We start from the raw sequence: 26,514 nt of genomic DNA on the forward strand, positions 1-26,514 counted from the left end.
CTTATTGGCCAGAAGCAATTTCTTGAAATCTCCAAAGAAGCTTCCAAGGAACTATAGTGTGCCTCTTAAACAGAAGAGTCCACTGGCACTTTTAAGACTAACTTTATTGGTCAGTCTGACGAAGAGAGCTGTGGTTCTCGAAAGCTTATGCTACAATCAAGTTGGTTAGTCTTAAAGGTGCTACTGGACTCTTTAGTATTTTGCAACTACAGACTAACATGGCTAACTCCTCTGGATCTATGACCTCTTAAACAGAGTTTGGAAAACTCTGCTTTACTCTATTTGGGCTTCAACTGGTTAGTTATGATCCTTAACTGTGTTGCCCCATAACGTTAAGTACGTTGCTCCAATGAGTTAATTCATTACTTTAAGGTTTTATTTTTTTTTAATTTAAAAACGATGGTTAGGGATACCCCACTCCGCATTCCGCATCATGGCCAGTCACACACACTCAGCCTAAACTACCTCACAGGGCTGTTGTGAGGATAAAATAGAGGATAAAAGAATGATGTAACCCGCAATATGTCCTCATTAATTAAGTAGATAAATAATCAATTTGTGCCAACAGGCGTAAAAAGAAGTTGCAGCTCCACTCCATCTAGGAAATAGGAGTTCACTCCAAATGACCTGCAGTGTCAGTCTCAAAGATGGTCTCCCAGTGTTAGAGGCACTCAGGTTCAGCTGTGTACCTCTCTCAGTCTTCTTTTGTTCTGCCAGCACCAACACAGCTAAAGGAGCATAAAAAGAACCATCTTCTCCACAACCCTCCAGGAATCTCTGCCACAATGAACCAGGAAGCCCCTGTAGCATCTCTGCCTTTATTACTGCAGGCACTGGAATAGTGCCTCTTTTGTGCTCACCAGGAATACAGTTTGGTGGCTCCTTGGGGTGAGCATTTTACTGTTGCCTCAGACACTTTCACAATGAGGAAATAGGATGCGGTCCCAGAGCTTCCCTGAGACATTGCTGGGTTCTTTGACGTCATCATTCCACAAACAGCAAGAAAGACACCTAGCAGCAACAAGCAGTTGAGTTCTAACAACAACAACTGATTTATATACCACCCTTCAAGATGACTTAACACCGACTCAGAGCAGTTTACAATGTTATTATTATCCCCACAACAAACACCCTGTGAGGTGGGTGGAGCCAAGAGAGCTCCTAGAAGTTGTGACACACCCAAGGTCACCCAGCTGACTTCAAGCGGAGGAGCGGGGAATCAAACCGGGTTTTCCAGATTAGAATCCTGCTCTCTTAACCACCACACCAAACTGGCTCTATTCCCTTCAGGCACTTCTCCTAACTGGATACAGGAATATATACAGAGGTGCATCAGTGACATCTGGAGAAATCTGTCACTTCCCTAAAGAAAGGGAGTTTGGAAGAGACTCCATCAAATATGGGAAGCACAATGTCCTTCAGGACCTCAGCCTTCCCAACCAGCATCACCTACATCTTGCCAAGATTCAGTTTCAACTCAGTCAGTTTTAGCCATTTAACCACAGCAGTCAGGCTGTGGCTCAGGAGGACCTCTACAGCATCACTGGGCTATTTGGACAAAAAGAAATATAGAGCTGGGTGATGTACGCAGAGGCCATACCTGTTGATTGGGGACAAAGCTTGCTGTAACAATCCTGTTCCCTGCTATACAAATTCATTCTACCCAACCCACCCAAGGCGTGTGAAAGGATCTTCTGAGTTGTTCCTTAGCATTAAAATCATAGCATGAAATAGTTGGGTTATTCAGGCCGACTCCTGCATTGAAATGCCAGGGATTGTCTTGACTTTCAAGCTGTACCTGTACTGTTGCTTTGTATTAGATAAGTCTTCCAGGTTCTATTCTATGTGCCTGACCCTTACACTGATGTGCTCTGTAATACTCACAACCAGGGCTTTTTTCTGGGAAAAGAAGTGGTGAAACTCAGTGGTGGAACTCAGGACCACACAATGACATCACTTTGGGTCGGCTGGAACAAGGGAGGAGTTTTTTAAAGTTTAAATTGCCCTCGTTGAAAATGGTCACATGGCTGGTGGCCCCGCCCCCTGATCTCCAGACAGAGGGGAGTTTAGATCGCTCTCCGCGCCACTGGCGTGGAAGGCAATCTACTCCCCCATCTGGAGATCAGGGGGTGGGGCCACTGGCCATGTGACCATTTTCTAGAGGTGCTGGAACTCCGTTCCACTGTGTTCCTGCTGAAAAAAAGCCCTGCTCACAACATTCTCTCATGTACATAAGTGCATGCATGCGGATACACACACAAACACACACTTCCCAGCATACTGTTGCTACATAATTGTGACCCTAAGAGGTGACACCTTGGACTACCTTTCTATGTTCTCTCCTGTTTCTTCTTGCTGTTTGTGTACTGCTTTACCCGCCTACTCACTCCCAACCCAGCCCAGCCCAGCCCAGCCCAGCAATTCTTGTAAAGTCTAGCTGGACTGGACCTTTTGCTGCCTTATTTGATCCTCCTGTTCTTCATTTAATTTGGGTCTCATAGTTTGACACATCTCTCCCCACTCTTGACCGCTTGTCTAGTTCTCTTGACACCACATCTTGGTTTTTTTCCAGTTATCAGTATAGTAGTTGCTTCTATTATGTCTTTTGTAAAATCAAGTTGTGAAAGCCAGGGCTTTACCTTAGTACTTTTATCATCTATCTCATATGCATAGCTGGAGTTTATAGTGCTTGAAGTTGCAGACACTGGTCTCCTGTTACAAAAGATGTCATAACCCTTTCTGAATGATCATAACCTAAGGGGAAGGCAAGGGCCATTTATTCCTCCTTTTGCAATTCTCCATGGTTGCTAAGGGCATAAATGCCTTCTGGTGTAAGCGAAGCACTAGTTCTCAATTGCTTTTATTTCTTGGGTGTGTGTAATATATAGCACTGCAGTTCTTCCTGAGCATGTATGTGGGGATTTTTATTATCGCTTTTTCTCCACAAGTGTTTAAGATGTGTTTATATAGTACCATTGCTTAACTATAGTTGCACTCCATCAGTGAATTTCAGAAGCACATGGGTATTTATACAAAGGGATTAGAACTGTAGTATAATCAAACTGTTCAGAAGGACATTTTTATAAGGGAATAAGCTTGTAGCCTATTGCAACGTTTATTGTATGTATCATCTTGTTTTTACTGCATTTTCTTCTACCTTTGTTATCCACTTTCTGCACTGTTTATATGTCATGCCTTAGAAAGTTTTCTGTTTGCATTGTTTTCTAATTCTGTAACCCTAGCTCTATTGCTTTGTTTACTGGATCTTTATGATGTCTGATTACATTCTTCTTATATTTTGTAACCTGCCTTGTGTCTCAGCAAGAAAGCTGGGCTATAAATAAACTATACAAAATAAAATAAATGTTTATATAAAGCTTTCTTGGTATGTTACAAACCTTCCATGCATGTATGTGAATGGGACCAAGCAGAATTTGTCACCACCACCTTTCTCTCCAAAGCATACATATGTTCACTGTACTTGGTTAGGAAGTTTGGAAAGCTCTAGAGTGTCTACATGCCAACAACAACATGAAAAACTACCATCATCAATGCTATTCCATTTCCATCTATATGAATTAGATGCTTAGAACATATACTTAAAACTTGGTCCTGAATCTAAAATGGTGTTTGTCGAAGCTGCATTCTCATACTGCATTTCCCATACAATCAAGCAGAATTATTCCAGTCTCAGCCCACTAAAGATAAGTCTCCTAAATCTGTCAAATGTTACCTCTCCTTTTTAGAACCAGATGAAACCTGCTGCATTGCACAGGGGCTCAATGGGAGATGAGCAATGGTGGTTGAAACACATCCCCAAAGAAATCCGTAGGAAGCTCCTTACACATTTGCTGCAAACAAACCCTTTTGGGACCTCAAAGAAAGGACCTTAGACATTCTTCAGATCTCGCAATTATTTTGAATTTCATCTGATAAGAGTATCTTCTCCTAACTCTTTCCATATCTGATCCAAAGCCTAATGCATTCCAGTTCCCCAGTTAAAATGCATCAGTAAGCCAATGATATAACAGCTGCCTTGCTCTCCCTTTCCATGCAAACAACTGGAGACAACAAAGCCAGTTGAAACTTGTTCCCTGGCTTTACTGCAGGTTTTCAAAGTAGGGGAAGGAGACTGCAACCTTCATAGACAGAAGTTAATGCCGGACTTCACCATGAAAATGTCTTATCCTTGGGAGTTCTACAGTAAGGAGTAGAACGGTGTGTCATGCAAGTCGGTATAAGACAGCATAAAGCAGCAGCCAAGGGAAAGTAGTAGTTAAGAAGAGGTGCTAGGCCAGAATAATTTATTACATATCAATAAGGCCAGTATAATTTATGATGTAATATATCAATATCAACTGCGAAAAAAGCATAATGTATTCTAGCTGATTTGCTGTAGCTCTCACATGTGCCAAAAGGCAGCCCCAAAAAAATTCTATTAGTCACCTGAAGACAAAAAAATAATGGGACAAACATTGGTTCAGAAACAATGCAAACTACGTTTGGGCATAAAGCCTGTTGAGGGTAAACATGGTGGTCAGCCTGTTGATGGTTTTTAGGAATTAAAGAGGGGAAGACATAGTTCCATGATCTGACCACATAATGCATTGTCCATCTCTTAGTGCTTGGATATGAACATTCAGTTAAAATCAGTCCCACAAAAGCACTGTTTTGCAGCCAAATTCCCCAGCCTCTCATCCCAATTGCTGTGTTAGCTGTTTTTGCTCCACTCTGGCATCACACCCACACCATGCACAGAATGGTACTGATGTGGAAGAAGGGTCCAGGGCACCTCATGGAAACAGAAACTCTGGTGGTTGGAGGCAGCTGAGAAAGGACTAGATGCTTGTTTGAGGTCCACACTGCTGGACAGTAGGCTGGTGAGGGACAGAGGTTTGGTGCTGAAACATGACATGTGTGTCCCCAATTTGCAGCAAGATATGATTAGCAACAGTGGTGAGGTGGGATATCAATGGCCTGGAGGTAAAACGGGCAAAAAATGCTGGCAGAGGAGCCTGTCCATTGTCTGTACAGTAGTCACTAGACAGAGGCAGTAGAATGGCATAGCAGGCCACTTGGTACACCTGTCATCTTCCAGGCTGGGCATTGCCTCCACAGAGCTGGTGTATATACAGGCTTTGCACTGAGCCGACCCATTCTTGTAAGAGCTGGCTCTGAGGCCTGCTGCTGCGATTAGCTGGAACGGTAGAAAGAATCATCTTCAGCAGGGGATATTTCCATGTAGGGCTTCTTGTAGGGATGCACTGTGGCAGGACATTCTTCTCTTGGTGCAGTGGCTATTGTACTGGGATATGGGCTGGCAGATGGTAGCAGGTCCTAAGAGGTGTGGAGACACTATTCTCATACTGGAACTGAGAGCCAATGTTAGAAGAGGCAGGCAGAGCCTGGATCTTGCCATTGCAAAAGCAATGGCTGGAGTCCACTTTCTGCCTGGCTGCGTTCCTGGGATCACTGGATACTGTTTGCTTTGCATTCTTGACATTCTGTGCCGCTCCATGTCATCACTCAATCTTTTCACAAAGGGCTTGTTTTCAATCTTGTGATTCTGGTAAGAGGTCTCAGCAATAAAAAAGCCTCTCTGGAAAAGGTATGGGTACAGAAGGCTGAGTTTTCGGAACCAGACATGTTCTTCGCATCAGCCTTGACAATATGGAGCCAGGGTGGGTATTTGTGCATAGAGCTGAAGATGATCTGGAAGAGAAGATGATGGGCAGGTGTCAGACAGAGGCAGAAAGCCGCTGCCACTGCTGCCGACCCCAGGGGTTGGTTAGGAAAACCAGCAGGCCAAGCCAGGTCAGTATTTCATCTGCTCCAACATCCTGACTCAAATAGGGACCAAGTAGAAGCCCCTGAGAACCAACAAACAGGGTACTCCTTTACTGTGCAGTGCTAGTATTCGAAGCTTTACCACCAGTGGACATGGAGGTTCCCTTTAATCATCTTTGCTAGTAGCAACTAGAGGACCTATCCTCCCAGTAAAACTTCTGGGGTTGCACGTGGCTGTCCTCTAGTTAAAAAGATAACCCACAGGAAGTACTTTTGCAGGCCAAGAACACTGAGGCTACATCTACGTTCCATTGGATGCTACACTATAGCAGTCATTTGCAATTGAACTGTCTCACCCGTGCAGGAATACCCAGTTGTGAATGATCACTACAGTGTAACTATTACTGAAATATCCAGAGGTGCATGGATACAGCCTGAGATATCCTTCACGTGTTATTAAATCGATGTCTGGAAACAGAGAAGAGCTGGGTGAGGAACCCAGAGAGAAGAGCAGGAGCTGTGGATGAGGATTAAGGCTGCTTTGATGTAACTTCAAAGCAGAATGGAGAAACTTAGCCATCTTCTTGGTGACATCAGGAATTGTTCAACAGTCTATAGACTTTGAGCGAGTCAGAGTTATATTACGGAAATAAGCTCTAAATGTATTTATGTATTTGTTATGCAGTATTCTTTTAACTTTGTTGTTTCTTTTTTGTAAGTGGATAACTTGAATTGCTGCTATATGCCAAAAAAGGCTAACTTGAACTTCATTAAGGCTGCTGTGGAAACACAACTTCTCAGTTACACTCCCCCGGAAGGATCAAATGCACAACTTGGGAGTACTTCTAGACAAAGAGTCCTTCCAAAAAAAATGAAATGTTAAAAGATGTCCATAACGCCTTTATCATATCAGACTGGCTCACCAGTATGGTGACAAGACAGCCACCTTTCCCTAAAAAAACCCATTTCCTCTGTAATGAAGATTGAACAGCCAGTCTAGATATTCAAAAAACCCAAGGTGCTGCTGCGGGCACAGAAGTTTCACAGTGGTTCCAGTTCCAGATTGTGCACAAGAGCCAGTCCAACTGGCAAAATGATCGATGAACTGGCTCTTGAACATCTCCACCACTGTCTCTAGAAACCACCTAGTCCTGGACCAGGACGTAAATTCCAATTTTCCTGCTAGAATGAAGCCACTGAACAATAATGTTCACATACTATAAAAATGGGCAGCCTAGCCATGGTTCTTTGCTCTGTTCTGACCCGTCCATGTTGGCCGCATCTCACCACCACGGGCTCAAGGTAGCTAGAATTCAACTAGAAATTATATCTAGCACATTTGTGCACTTTGCTTTATTTCCTGTTCTGCCTTTGGAGTTTGTTGAGTCCATTTGAATCCCTGGTTAGATCTGTACTTATTCCACCATCCCTAATCCTATCTTGTATCTAAATAAATGTCTTCTTGTTTCTATTTAGAATAAGAGTGCGTACATTCATTTGAGCCCTCAATACATGTCCCGTTACTTCTCAGAAATTATTTATCACAGCATTTCTATGCCACTTATCTCCCAAGAGAACCAAAGCAGCTTACAGAAATGTTTAGACCCAAATTAAACAAACTAATTTAAATAATAATAAACCCATTAAACATTTGTAGGCCCCCAGGCTAAGAGCCAACAACCTTTGCCTCTTGCCCTTCAGCTCATGCCTTTGACCGCGCTCAGCCCATGAAACCTTCAGGCAAGGAGACAAAAATATAGTTGAGATGTTGTGCAGCTGGCAAGATGTTCACCAACAATTCCCTTTCCTAGGGTTTCCATTTTCCAGCTACTCTCCAGAGAGAGGACAGAGAGGAACTGACAAACCCTTGGCAGAGTGTACTAGGTGAGAAATAAGCCTTGTAACCCCCACCCCTATTTCCAGGGTTCCTTTGTCCTTCAGCAACCCCACTCCCCTAGCACTTGTCACAGAATACAATCCAGAATACATTCGCTCACTCACTCACAAAATCCACTGTACAAAGACATGGACTCCCTAGCTTTTGCTTTCACCCTGAACATTTGCTTTACTTGGAAATATATGGATTAAGGTCATCCATGCAGCCACTTTGTGGTGGCACCCCCAACTCTTTCTCAAAATGCCACAAGCTCAAAAAGATTGTGGTCTACTGATTTAGGTGGCTGCTTAGAAAGCTGGAAGGAAGGCAGGAGTGGGCAACAAGAGGAGAGACACATGTTTGGTTCTCCAAGTAAGTACACTGAACTATTTTCTCTTCCCAGCAGAACCTTGCTGCAATACTCCTGTTGTTCAGAAACAAAGTAACAAAGGATGACAGTCCATGACAAGGAAAAGGCCAGACCCACAGGCAAAAACATCCCAAACTCAGTGTGTATGGCAGGGAGTGAGATGTAACGTGCAAAGCACAGATGTGTTTATTGCTGCTGCTAGGAGCACTGGGGTCTACAGTTCATTTAGGTGAGTCAGGGGTACCTGGCTGGTATTGCAGTATAAATGTGGAAGTTAAAAAGTGAGGCTCAAAAACACAGACATCCAATTCAACCCAAACCCAGTCTTCCACAGGACAATTTCCAGTCAGCTGCCCATATTCTTCCTGCATCCAGTACATAGAAACATAATCACAGGGCCAAGCTACACATGACGAATGACACTTGAACGGCAAGTGGATTGAGTGGAGGGCAAGTGAACAGAGAGAAATACACTTGCTGTTCAAGTGTCATTCGTCATGTGTAGCTTGGCCCACAGACATGAGTACTGAAAAGCAACAATCTGCTTCTGAGAAGATGGTATTATGAGACGGCTGCCTCTGCCACACTGGACTCTTCAATACCCTACACAGCAGCAAGTGCTTTGGGCATTTACAGCCTCAGAAATGTAGCTCAAGCCCCAAGAGCCTTGCCTTTCCAAAGATAGAAACCCAGACTGGGAAAGACATCTCTGAGTGCGGGTCAGTTTGTGAAGTTATTTGGTGTTGATGGAAGACAAATAAAATGCTCCCACAGCTCATTGTTTGGGCTTCTGATCCTTTAAAAGCTACAGGTAAAAAACCAAATGGGGCTTGGCACTTAGGTTTACTGCTAGTGCTGCAAGAAAAGGGCATTACTAAATACGCATGCTGTTTTAAACAGAGAGAATTAAACTAAAACACCTATCCCATTCAAGAGCCCTGTGGCACAGAGTGGTAAGCTGTAGTACTGCAGCCCAAGCTCTGCTCACGACCTGAGTGCAATCCTGGTGGAAGCCAGGTTCAAGTAGCTGGCTCAAGAATGACTCAGATCAGAACTACAAGTGACAAAAGGCACAGGTTGGACTCTTGTCTGCTTCCCTCAAGTTTTGATGGGAAATGTAGGCAGCTTGGCGGAATGTTGGACAAGTGACAGTTGAAAAGTCCATTGGACAGCAGTCAGAGAGCCAAGCTGCAAGACCAGGATGCCTACATTTCCCATCAAAACTTGAGGGAAGCTGACAAGTGTCCCACCTGTGCCTTTTGTCACTTGTAGTTCCGCTCTCAGCCTTCCATCATTCAGAGGTCGGTAAAATGAGAACCCAGTTTCCTGAGGGTAAAGTGGAGATGACTGGGGAAAGCAATGGCAAACCACCCTGTAACGAAAGTCTGCCAAGAAAACGTCGTGATGAGACGTCCCCCCATGGGTCAGTAATGACTCGGTGCTTGCACAGGGGACTACCTTTACCTTTATCTACCTATCCCATTCAGAAAGTAATACAAGTCACCACATGCACACTGAAATCCTTACAAACTAAAAGAAATTTCTCTGAAAAACAATAAACCATACTGGGTTGCAAATGAAACCTCCTTACTGCTATCATTCTGTTTAAACACGATTTATTCCTTGTCTAGGTACCATGACAGTTTTAGTTCAATACATGTTTCATGTTGTCAGTGGCTCCAATTTATATTTCAGTTGTGACTGTACATTGTTAACAAACAGGGATTTTACAGGTTCGGTTTCTGTGTTTAGGGATTCTGAAAGCCTTTTTTTTTTTTGGTGTGGAAACTTATGCTGAAACATACAGGCATTTTACTTTAAAATATATTGTATAAAAATTGGAAAAAAAATATTATGCCTTGGTATCTTTCCCACTGGCACAACAATGACACTATAATGGAAAATAGGTTTGCTTAAACCAGATTGTAAAAGCCCAGGGCACCTGAAGCAGTTTTTGAATCAAGGTACAGGAGCACAGGAATTCAACAAGCATTTTATAATGCAGAAAAGAAACTTGCTGCTAATAAATCAACAGTGCTGCGTTAAGCAACAGTGCCAATGCATTTTTCATTCTTATTTTTAAAACGGGCAAACACAGCCAAAGCACTAAAGCAGAGGCAGCAGAGAAAGCAGCGAAAGCAAAAACTCAGTGTGTGTCGTGTGTGGAACATGCATCAAAGAGACACCCTGGCGATAGCAACAAAAAATGAGATGCTTAACTGCTGTGTAATGGGCAAACTGCTTATGCAGGAAGCAATGCAGTCTTGCAAGCGACTATGAATCTAAGCAAGATTAAGAAAGAATGTTCACACTGGCCAATGAGATGTCTGTGGAAGGGAGACATTTGGAAACCCTAAAGAATTTCCTGAGAAATAAGTACCAGGGCACCTTCCAGATACCTGCCACATTAAATAAGGATCAGAGGCCACTTCTTCAGATGTCATGAATGGATGCTCACGATGCAGTCATGGTATTTAGGAGATTTAAGGGGGGGAGAAACAGCTGGGTCAAGGGGCCATGAAATGCAGAAAATACCGAGTGAAATGTAATCATGTAAAAAGTCAAATGCAATCAAGAAAAGTTCAGAGACTATTTACAACTGCAGTAACTGGCCAATTCTGTTCTTCTGCTAAGCTAGTTAATACCTATAAGTAGCTGAGGAGTCCCTACAAGCTTGCGACCAAGTGAGCTCTAATCTTTACAAGTGCCACTAGACTCCTGTTTATCTTTGCTTCAACAGACTAGAACAGCTACCCTTTTTAAAAGGCAGAAAGTTGCTTAACACCTGTATAAACAAATGTAGATGTCTGGCACAATCCCATTCACTCATACTCCATTCTACAAAACAGATAAATACACAAGTCAATGATTGCTGGAAAGCCAAGTTCCTGAATCACACACATTCGAATCACATCAACTTAAAGGGCATTCCAGAACTTCGCTCTCGAAAGAGTTAAACTGCTCGCTTAAAAACAAAAAACAAAAAACCCCTACACAACTACCCCCAAATAAAAATCAGTGCAATTGTCTAAAATTGCAAAAACCACAACAAGCAATTAGTCACCATTTTTCAGTCCCTTCACATCATCATCTAGAAATGCTGACTCATCTCTACTCGAATAGCCCATTGTTGTTATCTCTCACATACAGATGTGCTCTTTCATACCTGTTGGCAGAGAAAGTGGATTGATTACATAAGTCATTGAAGTTTTATTTGCTGTATTTGCAACACCTGAACGAAGCTTCGTTGCTTTTCGTTGTCATGGTGAAGTACGGTTAGAGAAAACTGAGAAAGGCACGAGAAAATCTACAGAAAAGGAAAGTAGTGGCATGCTAGTGAAGCATAGTGATTCGTGTTGAACTTGGACTGAGGAGACCTAAATTCAAATTCCCGCTCAACTGGAAGCTCACTGGACGTCGTCAGGCCAACCTCTCTTTCAACCTAAACTACTTCACAGGGTTGTTGTGAGGAGAAAATATAGGATAACCATCCGTTAATGTTACTGAGTTCCTTGGAGGAAAGGATAGGATCTGGGGAATAAACTTGCAGGGCACTCCGTCCTGATCACCAAAAGATGGTAAAATAATCTGAAACGAGCCCGTTTTTTGGTAAAATTGAGTTCAGCCATTTGGACATGATGACTTCTAGACTCAGGGTCAAAGTAGACATGTAGGTTTTTAAAGAGTTGGGTCTGGGTTCCCCAGGCCCAATTACAGCAGTTAAAAAGTAAATGGCTGTTAAAAAATAAAAGAGAGCTCAAATGGCATCAGAATGCCTCTGTGGGGGAAGGAGGGGCTCCTCCCTCCCCCCTCAAGCTATTTCCCCATGTCACAATAGCACAGGAGAAGTTACCCCCATTTTTACTGCTCCATGTGTACAGAATATTCCACAGAAAGAATAGGGGGAAACTTCTCCCATGCTATTGTAACATGGAGAAATGGCTTGAGGGGGGAGGGAAGAGCCCCTTCTCCCGGCCGGAGGATTCTTAGGCCATTTAGAGACTCCTTTATTTTTAACAGCTACTCTCCAAAGTTGCTGTGTAGCTGCAGGGAACTCGGGTTCCCCAGACCTAACTCTTTAAAAACCTGTGTGTATAGCTTGACCCTAGGGTTACCAGTAACCCGCTTGGGGCAGGGGATCCCCTGCTCCCACCACTGCTTACCTAGCCAACAGAGAGAAAAGGCAGGGGAATGCACCTCTCAGACAGGCCCGATTTGGTCCACTGTGGAGGACAGGAGCACTGCTGGGAGGGCCCTGAAGAGATCCAGAGCTTCACAGTGGGCCAAGTTAGGCCCTAAACGAGTCCAATTCGGCCCCAAGCAGTCCAAAATTGGTCTTCTGTGGAGCACGGAGTGCTCCCAGGGGTGGCATGAAGTACAGCACAATGATGCCACTTCCCAGAAGTGACATCATCGTGTAGCCCAGGAGCGCATACGCAACCACTGCAAGAAAGGTAAGTGCCAGATCTTCCACCTCCCACTGGGAAGGTAAGGGAACCTTGCAACCCTACCTGGCCCCCAGATGTTCAGTAATTATGATTTTTCATCTTCTGCTGAGTGTTAACAAGTTTCCTGATAACATCTCGTTATTTTTTTTTAAGTTAAAATTCTAGTCCTCAAATAAAAAGAACCATAGCTACAGGAAATTATTAAAGATTTCAAGGGGGAAAACATTTAACTCAATTAATTTGCTATGTATTGTGTCTTTCCCTTATATTCCCAAATCATGTAATTTAGATAAAGTACTTTAGAGACAGAGAATATAATCTGAATGTAATTTACATTAATCTCATTTAAGAATAACACAGCAAAACATGAGGAATGTAACAGGCTACAGGTCTACCAAACTATCAACTTGGTCAACTGGAGGAAGGATCAGCTTCAGACAGTGAGAAAGGGAAGATTTTAGAAAACGAAGGTGTTGGTCATTTCAGGCTGCTGATTTCTACTGAACAACTAATACAAATTTAGGAAAATTGGCTACTAAAAAAAAATACGGGCTAGTAATTTTTGTATATTTCTTCACAGTGTTGCTGTATGTTCAAAAGTAAGTAACGCTGCACAGGTATGGTCAATGCAAAGATCAGATATAGATTGAAGGGACAAGAATTCCGTCACCAAGGCAGAGAGGTAAGCACACTTAAAACCATTGATTTCAATGATCTTAAAATATGCTTGCTGGATTGTGGCTATAACTACATACAAATTTTATAACTCCCAGATAGCAGTAATAATCATCATTTTGTGGTTTTCCTTTAAAAGAAAAGCGAATTCTGTCATGATGCTGATTTATTTTGCTTTAGTAATAACTGATCATCTTAATGAGCTGCATTCCAAGTTCTTTATCAACGGACTGGATCCTGATGGCTTTTCCACTCTATCTCATCCAATTCCTATCCCTGCTATAGACCCCCCCCCACACACACACACACATGCACAACGACATGGTTTTTTGTGCATGCAGGCCCTATGATCTCCACACTGCACTTTTGGTAGTCATCAGCAGAAAGCCCTGACCTGGATGGTCCAGGCTAGGCCAGTTTGTAAGATCTTAGCTGCTAAGCAGAATCAGTACCAGTCCTCACTTGGATGAGAGATCACCAAGGAAGTCCAAGGTTGCTATGAAGAGGCAGGCAATGGCAAACACTTCTCCTTTGAAAACCCTATGGGGTTGCCCTAAATTGGTTGTAACTTGACAGCACTTTCCATCAACAGCAGAAAAAATAGTTGGCTCCAATCTAATATATTTTCCTTTCTGATGAGAATGGTTACTTGTCAAATGTCTAATTCCTTTTTACATTACAATAAAATATTATTAAAATATGTTTAGAATAGTTCTACAAAAGAATGAGCAACAGCCTCAGAGGAAAAGGAAGAAATAGGCTACTGGTTCAGCCTCACGGCATTTCCCAAAAGAACACAGAAACAGAGACGAGTATATTAGGTAAATGATTATTTGGGGGTCTATTAATAATCACAAATGTAAACACAGCTCACAATAAGGTTGTCTGGCAACTGCCAGGAGGTTTGGGGTAGAGACATGCAGGGGGACACAACAGTGCATCTGCCATTACATCACTTCCAGTGAAAACTCAAGTGACATGGGATAGCTCTAGGAATTGTTGGAATCTCTATGGTAAAGCCATAAGAGTTTCTGGTGATTCCTAGAGTTATCCTCAGTCACTTCCAGATTTTCTACAGAAGCGACATAACAGAACATACGATACTGCTGTTATTTTTCTCCCACCACCAGGAACCTAGAAGTGGGGCACACACTGCCCCAAACAGGAGACAGGCAAAGCCTAGATCACACCTAGGTGAGGCTTAGTAAATATAGCCTAATAAATATGTCTAGGAGGCATTTTCCACATGGGGACTGGTTTGTGCAATTTCCCTCTTGCAGTTGTAACTGCTAATATAGCATAGCGGCAACAAGGCTTCCACACAATGAGTTTTCCTGAAAGTTTTTTAATTGGCAATTTAGTAGTATATATTGATATACCATTATACCAAAATATGCACCAGGTTTATGAATTCCCAGCTTTCATTTTTAACATAAGATTCTTGCCCCTTTTTATTGAGGAGATATGCTGTTTTCCATATATCCAGGGGTCATTTCGTAGAAAAAGAGCTGGAGGAACTCATTAGCATAACTCATTAGCATATGCCACACCCCTTGACATCAACGGAAGTGTGTCATTAGCATAAGTGATTTGCATATGTCACACCCCCTGACATCACCTATCCTGGCTGTTTTGGACCCAATCCTGGCCATTCAGTGCTGAAATTGGGCCCAAAATGGCAAAAGGGGGCTGAAAATGGCTGAAAAGGGGCCGAAAACGGTCAGGATCAGGCCGCTGCTGAGTGGGAGAGTGATCAACCACCTGTCAGAGGCCTGGTCCAGGCTGTTTCGGCCCCAATCCAGGCTGAAACGGGCCCAAAATGGCTGAGAGTCAGGTAGGCGGGGCCACCTGACATGTGACCTCTTTGGGGAACTGCCGGAACTGTGTTCCTGTGCATTCCCCCTCGAAATGAGCCCTGCATATATCTCTGCCGGGAATTCAGAAAAGCTGATGTGTCCTTTTGGTATAGCATGTATCAATATAACACTAACAATCACTGACTAAAAAGAGAAAGAAAACCCCTCTGCAGCAGGGAGAGGAAATGGTTACTGCGATGAAAATGGTTGCCTGTGAACAGGACAAGGAAAAATTTAACTTTTCCACTCACATGACAGTCATCGAGTTGCTGCAATCTATCCAATATCTTTGGAGCAAAGCAGGTTGGAGAAAAGCTGGAGAAACCCTGGGAAGTGCACAAATATACCACCAAGCTTTGAGGAAGACGAAAAAAACCACTTCCAACAGCCCTGAACTCGGTCAAATGACCTGTGCAGAAACACCTGGGATGAACTGAATTCTGTCTGGAGCTTGCCCCAGCAACGGTAACGGCGTTGCAAATATTTAATTCCACTATTACCTCTCACTGTCAAACTCTCCATAGTTAATCTCTTCCCCTCTTTCATAATTGTGGGTTATTTTAAGTTCCTTTTTTAACACACTTGCAAAATTTGCAAAAAAAAGGGGGGGGGAGGAACACTAAAACTGTTAAGCAGCACAGAGAATCATATTAAACTTCTGATAAAAGAAATTAGCAGACAAAATTAACTAAAATGTCTGGAAGCATGGCTACACATCTGGCATTTAAAGAATGCTCTGATAATGAAGGAAGAATAAGTTAACAGCCAGGAAAAGACGTGGGACAAAAAAATTAAACCTTCACTTACACAAGGAAAAAGGTTAGCCACGCAAAAATAAAAATAGGCAGCGGAGAACCCAGTGACGGATCCCATGGTAAGGACTGTGCCCTCTCATCACAAACAGATCAATAGCAAAGCTGGTCATGCATTTCTGACATTGGAAGTTTGAGCTGGAAAGAGAGCTTTGTAACAAAGGTCCTCTACTACTATGTACCACTACGTAATGTAAGAATTGAAAGTTTAAAATAAGCAAGCAAAGCCCTGTCCTCCGATCTCCATTAATTTGTTTAATTTACACCCTGCCTTTCTCCCCAATGTTTATGCACAGTAATCAATGAACATGTACATAGTATAACCTTTTTGCTGAATTAAAAAAACTGAAGAGTTATAGTTACTAATAAAATAGGTTCAGGTGGGTAGCCCTATTGATCTCTAGTTGAAGAGCAAGATTTGAGTCTAGTAGCACCTTAGAGACCAATTAGATTTCTAGGGTGAGAGCTTTCCAGAGTCAAAGCTCCCTTCATCAGATGAAGGGAGCTTTGACTCTCGCAAGCTCACACCCTGGAAATCTAGTTGGTCTCTAAGGTGATACTGGACTCGAATCTTGCTCTAACAGAATAGGGTTAACCAAAAGGTTTACATGCCTTTCTGATTTTCCTTACCAATAAGAAATGATATATGCACAGAGGATTTCTGTTATCATTTGGGCAACGGCATCTGCCTTTTGACACAGTTATATTTGGCCAGCTTGGAAAGGAAGGAACATGAAATAACATCTGCCCCATGCCTATCAATACGTGTCTTGCTTGAGGGCAGATAGTTGGTAATATGCAGGGGTCATTTCATCGAAAAAGAGCTGGAGGAATTCATTAGCATAACTCATTAGCATATGCCATGCCCCTTGACATCACCAGAAGTGTGTCATTAGCATAACTGATTTGCATATGCCACACCCCCTGACATCACCTATCCTGGCTGTTGTTGACCCAATCCTGGCCCTTCAGGGCTGAAATTGGGGCCCAAATGGCAAAAAGGGGCTGAAAATGGCTGAAACAGGGTCCAAAATGGTCAGGATTGTGCCGCTGCTGAGTGGGAGAGTGATCCACCACCCATCAGAGGCCCGATCCGGGCCATTTCAGCCCCAATCCAAGCTGAAACGAGCCCAAAATGGCTGAGTCAGGTGGGCGGGGCCACCTGTCATGTGACCTCTTTAGGGAACTACCGGAACTGTGTTCCTGTGCGTTCCCCCTCGAAATGAGCCTTGGTAATATGTAATGCATCATTACAGACCAGAGCATTGGGTAGCTCTTATTACATATGCTGGAATGTTCATGGGGAAACCAGAGATTACTGGCCTAAGGCTCTTATGCTGAAACCTAGAGAAGGGACCACTGTTTTGTTGTTGCTCATATCCATTTAAATGGTTGCTCGGAACCGGGATGGCCAACTTCGGTATTCTGAGGGGTCTCTCCATTCTCCAGACAGACGTTCAAAGGCTGGATGCAGAAGCTGCAGCACAGACTAACTCACCCATCAGTGGTGCCATCATATGATTCGGTTTCGTTTTCTCAGCCATGCCGGACGCTCCTCTCGGCTGGTCCGGGAGGAAACGACCAGGCACCCTGACCGGGCGGCTGATCCGCAAGGATTAGCCCCCAGGACTCCCAGGGAGGGAGCCAGGGTCCGGGACGCGGCGGGAAGAACTCCCCGAAATCAATGCGGGGGGGGAATTGCCCGTTTGTCCCTATGGAGGCCGGCAGACATGCGCGGCGCCTCGAGTGCCGCCGGGCAACGAGAAACGGCAAGTAAAAGAAACAGGCGGAAGCCTGTAAACAAGCGAATCCCTTCTGTTCTACAAGCGTTTGTGAAGGAGAGGTTGATCTGAAGAAGACTCGCTCTTCCCCTTCGTTGAGTTCCAGAATTTTGTTGGCGCCCCCCCCCCCAAAATGGCAGCAAAGAAGCAAAGTCCCGCTCTCGGTAAGTCAATCTCGGCTACCTTGCAGAAGGGGGAGTCGCTCGAAGAGTTGGTGCGCAGGGCGGTGGTGGAAGCCATAAAACCCTTTGTTGACAAGCTGAACGAAACTGATCAAAGGGTGGGCTTAATTGAAAGCGAAGTGAAAACCATTAAGGCAGCAGCGGGGGGGGCAGAGAAGTCTGCTCTGGAAAGTGCGTCACTTGTGAAGGCTACAAAAAAGGAGCTGAAGTTGGTGGAGAACCAGCTGATCGGGCTACAGGTGGAACGAACGCAGACAATTTTGCGTCTCCAAAACGTGAAAGAGGAGGAAAAAGAGGATCTGTGGGAGGTGGTCTCGGAACTATTGGCGATACCCGCGAGGACGACTAAAGAAGAGGTTAAAAGCGCCATTTTGGAGGTCCGTCGGGCTTCTTCAAAATATGCAACAAAGCGACAGTTGCCTCGTGAGATCATTATTGACTTTTCATCTAAAAAGATTCGGGACACCATCCTATATAACTCATACAATGCGGATTTGGACTTTATGGGTTTGAAAGTCAAGATTCTGAAGGACGTTCCATTTCTAGTCCGGAAACGGCGTTTTAAATATAAAAAGTTTGCAGCTCTTCTGAGGGACCATGGAATAAAGTACAAATGGTTATTCCCGGAAGGAATATGGTTCAGATATAAAGATCAGGCCTATAAGATATTATCAGAAGATCAACTAAAGGATTTTGAGAATAAAAACCCAGAACTCTGCTGCACCAAGAACGAAGAAAAGGAGGAGCCGGAGGGGGGGGAGGAGGAGGAGAGCACCGCAACAGCAGTTGCACAGAGAGAACTGCGTCCGGGACCTAGAAGGGGGAGGAAAGTTTAATCAGAATTTGAAATGTTTATTCTCTGTATGATTAACCACTCCATCATTATCCTATGGAGCTATTTTTGTATTATGACAGTATGAAGGGAAACATTGAAGTGTAGTGTTTAGTGTTTGTAGTTCATTCCTCCCCCTTTTCTTTTTCCACCCCCCTTTGTCCCTTCCCTCTCCCCTTTCCTTGTGATAGTCTTGTGTAGTGTTTTGTAGTTATGAAAAATTAAAAAAAAAAAAAGTGGTGCCATCATATTTATTAATGAAAATATTTATACAATGGCACCAAATGTTATCTGCTGCTTTCTCCATAGCTCAAGGCGGTGTCTGAATTCAAATTTAAGAGATACAGAATACAATAAAAGCCCACACAACCCCCCCACCACCACCACCCCAGCAGGCTGCATCCCATTTAAAGCCCTAGCAAACAGAGAAGCCTTGCAGTGGACACCAATGTCCTAAAACATCTTTGTTTATACTTCATGTGACTGAGCTCCTTCCTCCCCCCACCGAAAATTACACCAGATAACCTTTGGCAGGCACTGTCTGTAATAGATAATGATAACATATAAAACACATGGCCTCTGGCTAATACACACTTTGTTATTGTTATATAAAACACATACTTAAAACAAGCTCAAATGCAATGTGTATTTGCATCGGTTTCTCTCTCTCTCTCTCTCTCTCTCTCTCACACACACACACACACACACACACAGAGGTAAGATGCACTTCTCCAGATGGAGGCCCTAGATGATGCATGCTACTAGATGCAGGAAAGGCATCAGTAACACAGACCAATAATAGTTTCACAGAATGAAGCCACATAACATATAGCACAGAGCCTGAAAAGCTTCCCTCTCCATCTTTCCCCAATTCCTCTTTCATTCACTCAATGTATAGCCTGTCCAAGGGGTGAACAGGGTTAACAAAAAATCAATTTAAAAATTGTAAATTTAAACTGGAATATTTTTGTTGTTGTCGTTAACTACTTTTTGGAGAAAAAACAAATAAACCTATATTAAGTTTTAATTTAAAATATGTTCAAACTCGATGAGAATTATACAATCTAATATATATAATTATATACACTGTGATAAATTATTCATGTAACCTTTGTGTTAAAGTTTTTTATAAATAGTTCACGACAGGGCCATGGGCTATATTTTGGGCCCAATCTTATGGGAGATACTCAGAGGCTCCTATAAAGATTGTTTAGAAAGGTTGCCATCTCCAGGTTGGGATATTCCTAGAAATTTGGGGGGTAGAGTCTGGGAAGGTGGGGTTTGGAGACAGAAGGGACCGCAGCATGGTATAACAACATAGCGTCTACTCTCCAAAGCTGCTATTTTCTCCAGGGGGACTGATCTCTGAGGTCTGAAGATCTCCAGACCCCACTTCGAGATTGGTGACCCTACCAGTGCATCCCATCCTGAGTCAGAGACATCTGATTAACTGCATTGTCCATGGGATGTTTCTATTCTTTGCTTCCACCTCCTAGAAGGCCAAGGGTACAACCTGACACCAACACCATTTGAAACCTCCACAAACATCAAGATGAAGAGTTCTGGATAAATCAGAAGCTTGCATAGTGTTATGTGCCATTTTGGTTTATCCTAGTAAAAGATACTTTGTGGGTTTTGTTTTGGGAGATTTTCCTTTGGACCAATGTGGCCACCTGCAACCTCATTCTACTCAGAGCTCAGTCTAAATCAGGGGTTCTTACCCTTTTTTGTGCCATGGACCCTGTTGTGGGGCTCAGTGATCGTGAGGACTCAGCAGAAGCCAGTGATCAGGAGGAACAGCTGCTGGAGGATCAGAGTCCACAGCCAGCAGCTGAGTCAGAGGCACTGACACCCTCCAGCTCCAACACCACCAGTGAAGCTCAGACACCAGTTGACCACAACCCTCCACCAGCAGCCAAGCCAGAGCCACCAACACCCTCCAACTCCAACACCACCAGTGAAGCGCAGCCAAGGACGTCCAAACCTCCAGCTTCACCCAGAAAGCTCTGCAGGCAAAGGCAACGTGTGGAACTGCAGGAGAGGCGGCAAAGGGCATGCCTCCTGGCTAGATGCCAGCTGTTTGTTGAGAGCGATGAGGAGTGACCACAGGATAACTCCCACAGCAGCTGGCTGCAAGCCAACCTCTCTATAAAACCCAGCCACAGAAGACCAAGAGGCATGGAAGCAACGCATCAGTTCCTGCTACTGCTGCGATTGCTCCACTGAACCTTGCCTTGCCTGTTACCTTGCTCTGTGACTTTCAAACTGGACCTTAACTTTGCTTTTGTATCACCCCCAAACTTACTGGTAATTGAGCTATGGACCTCTGGACTTGGCTCTTGGACTCTCTCCTGGCTTTGGATTAGCGCTTTGACTTTGGACCAGACTCTGACTATTCTGCTTGGGCTGACCCTGCCCACGACAGACCCCTTTGGCAGTCTGGTGAAGTCTATTGACCCGTTCTCAGAATAATGTTTTTAAATGCATAAAATAAAATATATAATTTCAGTTAGATTAGTGAAAATAAAAAGGTAATTTTTCCCATCCAAGTCCACAGACCCCTGGCCCTGAAAAGGTGTCCGTGGATCACAGGTTAAGAACTCCTGGTCTAGAAGATTGACAGTTTGAAACATGAAGCATCTTTAAAGGGATTTGTATCTTGAGAGGTAACATACTTGTTAAAATGGCCTCTAGTCCATAAAAACTTGTGCTAGAACAAATTTTGTTAGACTCTTAGTTGCCCGAGGCTGCAGTCCCAGAGTCTTCAGAGGTATCTGCTTCAATTAGCTTGAATAAATAAAATAACCAAATCATCATTCAGTTTTCTGATGGTGCTGCAAAATTCATCTGAAAACATTTCAAAAATCACTGCTTTAAAATGTATAGTGTGTACTTTCAAAAAATGAAGCCTTGTGATTCTGCCTGAGGTGTAAAAAATATGTATTGTTACATGTAACACCAAGAATGGCATTTTGTATAAAATAAAACCACTCTTTCTGACCAGTGCTTTAAATCCATTGGATAGAAATTGAATTAACACTGGCCAAAATGATCCTTTAAGTTGTCCTCAACCATAAAAATTCATAGCAAATAATGTTCATGTCCAACTTCGTGGCTGAAAGGGCTGTCAAGTCATGGCTGACATATCACATATGGTGACCCCTGCTGGGGTTTTTAAGGCAAGAAACAAACAGCGCTGGTTTGCCATTGCTCCTGCAACCCTCATCTTCTTCGGAGGTCTCTCATCCAATTACTAACCAAGACCAATCCTGCTTAGCGTCTGAAATCTGATAAGATCAGGCTTGCCTGGGCTATCTAGGGTGGGGCATGTCTAGTGTAGCCAGACTTTATTTCTTTAAAAAAGTTAGTGTGGCATATAGATCACAGTGTTCAATTAGGTCTGGAGAGAACCTTAACTGGCTATAAAATACACTGGATGAACTTGAACCAGTTGCTCTTTCACAGCCTCACAGTGTTGTTGCAAAAAACCATGTGTACCACCCTGAGATCCTTGGAGGAAGGACAGGATATTGATAGAGATATAATCTGACACTTTAGCCCATATGACTATAAAGTTCTACTTGAAACTTAGTCTTTTGTTACAGACTTGAATGATGTGCATTAGGAGAAATAAATGGTACAACCAAAGGAGAACATCTACCCCACCATTCACTTGTAATTTTTTTGGATATTGCAAATAATAAAACACATCAATGTACTAATGCAGGATTGATGGGTTTGGGTTGGTTGGCTGGTTTATTAACTGGGGGGGGTGGAATTGACTGAGACTTAAACACCTCTCAAATTTCATAAAACCTTTTTTCTAAATGATTGCAGATCTGTAGTGAATGTGATACACACAAAGCTTCTCTTTAATGATCTCAGCTCTGATGCAAATATCCAGGTTTGGTCTCCAGTCAATTCCCTTCTAGGGAAAAACAGACACTAGACTCGAGACCTAGTACCACTGGCTCCCCATCAGAGGCCCAAATACTGTAAACACAAAGGTATTTCAAAATCCATGCTGTGTTAATCAACACAAGTCTGTCAAACATGGCCAGAAATCTTAACTCTGAGCCTGAACCAATACATTATGTTGAGAAATCCAAGCTTCCATTGTTTCCATGTCCTAGTGAAGACAAAAAAGGCAACGGCAGAATGAGAAAAATAAATGGAAAGACTATGGTCACTCTCCAGCTATGTCATGCAACACATTTCTTTCTGATTGCCTCTTTTTCCTCTGTGGAATGGAGATTTTGCTGACATTTCATCAAGGGAAGAAAAAAAAATCACACCACAAGTCATGGTATAAACCAGGCAGCAAGGCAGATTTTCTAACATTTTCTCTTCACTCTTGCTGCAACCACAAGAAGAAACCAACAGTTTTTGAACCTGAAACGTCCTCTGCAACTAAACTGACCCCAGTGATCTTTTAATAAATGTTGCAAAGTATAGCCAAATCTCCCTAAATGCATGGAGTTGTGACAGATACAGGAGAAATTGAAGCCCTCTTCGAAAAGCATACTCCTGATACTTGCAATCCAGTCTTGCGGATGAATTCAGAACAGTTACTAGCCTACAAAAACATTTTACTGGCCCACCTCTTATACATACCTTTGCTAGTCTTCTAGGACACACCTACAGTCTAAAAGAAAGGAAGAATAGATTTTATCTTCCAGCTTTCCAAGCTTCCCTGCCCATGTGCCTGGAGGCAAATTCTTACCTGTCGCCTTAACAGAGTGCCTATTTACAATCTTATTGTAATCCTTTCCATACATTATGTTCAATAGTCTTGGACGGGGATGGGGAGGTGACAGAAATTTTCCAAGTGTATTGGGGGCTGTAGACTGTCTTCATTTTGAAATATAAAAGGGAACACATGCAACTCTAGTATGGCGATCATAACTATGCAACGAAGGTGGACCACATACATTCTTACCATCTTCTTTTCTTAGGGCCAGGCTAGACAAGACACCTGGCACAGGTTGTATACTCATGTCAGCTGACACCATTTTTTTAAAATAACTATTCTTATTTTATATTTTTTTCCAACATTAACAAAATGTAAACTTTTAACACCAAACAAGTGATTTATATAACAACATTTAAGATATTGAACGAAACAACCTGATATACAAATTTTTATATCATATACAATTAATGTAAAAGAAAATCCTTATTTTTTGGGGGGTACAGTGTTGTCAGTTGTAGGATAGTTGCTTACAAATTCAAAAAAAAGGGGGACCATTTTTCTATAGACGAAGGTTGATCATTGGGATTATTCATAGATGTTATCTGATCAGTTATTTTCTCCATTATCAACAGGTCCCAAACCTTCAGCAACCCCTGTTTGACAGTGGGGATCTTGTCTGTCTTCCAATTTTGAGCTAATGCAGTCTTAGAAGCTAACAACAATAAAGAAACAAGATTTTTTTCTCAATTTTGAAACACCATTATTGTTCCATAAGTTGAGTAAGATGGTTTCTGGACCTTTTTCTATTTTGTCCTGCGATCTTTTCTATAACTTCTAGAATTTTTTTCCAATATTTTTGTACATGTGGACAGGACCGCCAACAATGAATAAATGATCCAATGTTACCACAGGCTTTCCAGCAATTGAGATTTGTTTTTGCTTTACATTAATAAAGTTTTTGTGGTGTGAAATACCATCTTGAATATGTATTTATTTATTTATTTGATTTATACCCCGCCCTCCCCACAGATGGGATCAGCGCAGCTAACAACATTAAAAAATACATTAAAATCACAAAAACATAAAATCAATAATAATTTTTTTAAAATCATTAAAATAGTCCAGGAGCAGGCTATTTAAACAAATATTGGGAGTCTGTATACGAGCACAGCAGATGGCTGAGGGCAGCCCCAGAAGGAGTGGTGGTCTTAGATGGAAGAAGGAGGAAACCCGCTGGCACTCAGCTGAAGGCCCGGCGGAATAGATTTTGTATGACTGCAGTTTGATAGTTAAAGCATTGGTAGTTTATATTTTGGAAGACCATACCTGATTCCATTGATTTTCGCTAATATCCCTACCACAGTCTTTTTGCCAAGCTTTTTGTGGCGGGGTTGCGTGTTGACCAGATATTTTGATTCAATCATTTGTAAAGACTAGAGATTAATCCTTTAACACCTTTCCAGTCTTTGCTTACTAGTGTTTCAAATGGAGTTAAGGTTCTGTACAATAGAGCGTTAATACCTGTTTTGTTAATGAAATTGTGAATTTGTCAATATTGAAACCAAGGAAGTTCTACCTTTTTGTCTCTAGATAAGCTTTTGAACGCATTTGCTTTTTACTATATACATCACAAAACCTATAAATGCCTACATTTCTCCAGATTTTAAAGGTATCTGGGTTGTCTCCTGATATAAACCATTCTTGTCCTAAGAATTTGTTCCAAATGATTTCGGGGGAAATTTTAGGAGCTGCACATATGATTGTTCAATCTGCTTGTTTTTCGTTCTGAGTGATATACAGTATTATGTTTTTGAGTTGTGCTGCCTCATAATAGTTTAATAAATTTGGAAAACCTAAACTTCCTAATTTAGTGGGTCTTGTCAATAAATTAAAATTTATTCTAGGCTTTTTATTTGACCAAATGGATTTATTTAGTTTTGATTGCCAGACCTTTATTTCCTTTGGACTTACTTTGGTAAGGATGTTCTGGAACAAAAATATTTGGGTAAAATTATGGCTTTTATTAGTTCAATTTTTTCCAACCAAGTTAATTGTGAGTTCAACCAATCATGTAAAATATTTTGTATTTGTTTATTAAGGGGTTTAAAATTACATTCAGATAAGTCTTTTAAGTTGGTTGGAATAATAACACCTAAGTAAGTGTCTCCCAAGATTTCAATACCCATTTAAACCGGTAATTCTCTGTGGTTGCTTTTTTGGTATTTGGAAGGATATTTATAGGATAAATTTCAGTTTTTGAGTAATTAATGGTAAATCCTGAAACAGCACTGAAGAGTTTGATATTTTAGATAAGATTACTTAAGGATTTTGTTGGGTCACTTAAGTAAATGACAAAATCGTCTGCAAATAAGCTTAGTTTATGTGGTATTGAGTCAATAGTGATTCCATTTACGTTTTGATCCTGACAGATTGCATGTGCTAGAGGTTCAACTGAAATCGCAAACAAAATGGGTGAGAGGGGACAGCCTTGTCTTGTATCTCTCGTCAGTAATAAACAATAATTATTAACACATAGCTGGGCTAAAGGAGATTGATATAACGCATCAATGATTCTTAAGAAAATTGAGCCAAATCCCATATGCTTTAGTACAGTTTTCAAAAATAAAATTTCTAATTTATTGAATGCTTTTTCAGCATCCAAGGCCAGAAATAATTATTCTATTTGGTTGGTTCTACAGTGGTTAATGATATTCAATGATTTTCTAATATTGTCTGTGAGGGTTCTGCCAGGAATAAACTGACAACATTTTTAATTGATTTGAAGTTTTTTAGCACTGCATGCTTACCTATAAGTAAGCCCCATTAAAGACACTGAGGCTTAGGTCTTGAGAGATGCGCTTTACTCCTTTTTCCTCTAGAGGAGTGCTCACCACTTATGGAGGTAGTCATGACAAAGAGCAACTCTTCTGCCCACTTTCAAGAAACCCCTGGAATCTACCACACTCCTGTTCCCTGGGCATTGTGTTCGTTAAGGGCAGCAGGAAACCTTGGGGGAGGGGGGTACTCTGTGATTCCCCCATCCCCACCTGTCCTGCCAGATGCACACTCCCTTCCACTTGCCCCCATTCTGTGCACCTTTTAAGTGAGTTTGCACTTTGATGGGTGATTGATGGTTATTCTTCAAGTATGGTTGCTGGTGCTTCTCGCAAATGCCACTCCTGCTAACTGCTGGCCAAGCAGC

The 26,514-nt window shown here is 42.3% G+C and overlaps 1 protein-coding gene and 1 pseudogene across 5 annotated transcripts in view; both read right to left on the reverse strand.

Moving 5' to 3' along the window:
- Nucleotides 1-26,514, reverse strand: part of RNF152 (ring finger protein 152) — a 58,911-nt gene that overhangs the window by 11,271 nt on the left and 21,126 nt on the right. The gene's annotated exons all lie outside the window — the stretch shown is intronic.
- Nucleotides 5,194-6,367, reverse strand: LOC129333902 (T-box transcription factor TBX5-like; annotated as a pseudogene).

This window comes from Eublepharis macularius, chromosome 7, assembly GCF_028583425.1.
Source record: "Eublepharis macularius isolate TG4126 chromosome 7, MPM_Emac_v1.0, whole genome shotgun sequence".
Lineage (NCBI taxonomy): Eukaryota > Metazoa > Chordata > Lepidosauria > Squamata > Eublepharidae > Eublepharis > Eublepharis macularius.